This window comes from Octopus bimaculoides, chromosome 26 (assembly GCF_001194135.2).
Source record: "Octopus bimaculoides isolate UCB-OBI-ISO-001 chromosome 26, ASM119413v2, whole genome shotgun sequence".
Lineage (NCBI taxonomy): Eukaryota > Metazoa > Mollusca > Cephalopoda > Octopoda > Octopodidae > Octopus > Octopus bimaculoides.
The window spans coordinates 5,495,143-5,495,370 of record NC_069006.1 but is presented as its reverse complement, the minus strand read 5'-3'; the positions used below and the strand labels follow the sequence as shown (position 1 = coordinate 5,495,370).

The 228-nt window shown below is 48.2% G+C and overlaps 1 protein-coding gene across 1 annotated transcript in view; it reads left to right on the top strand.

Moving 5' to 3' along the window:
• Positions 1 to 228, top strand: part of LOC106872992 (E3 ubiquitin-protein ligase MIB2) — a 225,841-nt gene that overhangs the window by 213,747 nt on the left and 11,866 nt on the right. The gene's annotated exons all lie outside the window — the stretch shown is intronic.

Sequence of the window (228 nt, the reverse complement as noted above, 5' to 3'; positions counted from 1 at the left end):
AACATCATCATCAGCATTTAACGTCTGCTTTCTATGCTGGCATGGGTTAGACGGTTTGTAGCTAGCTAGCAGGGCACTGTCCAGACTCCAACTGTCTGTTGTGGCATGATTTCTACAGGTGGATGCCCTTCCTAATGCCAACCACTTAACAGAATGTGCTTCTTATGTGCCACTGGCACAGGTGTGTTTACGCAGCACCATCATGAATGCGTTAACGCAGCATGGGCA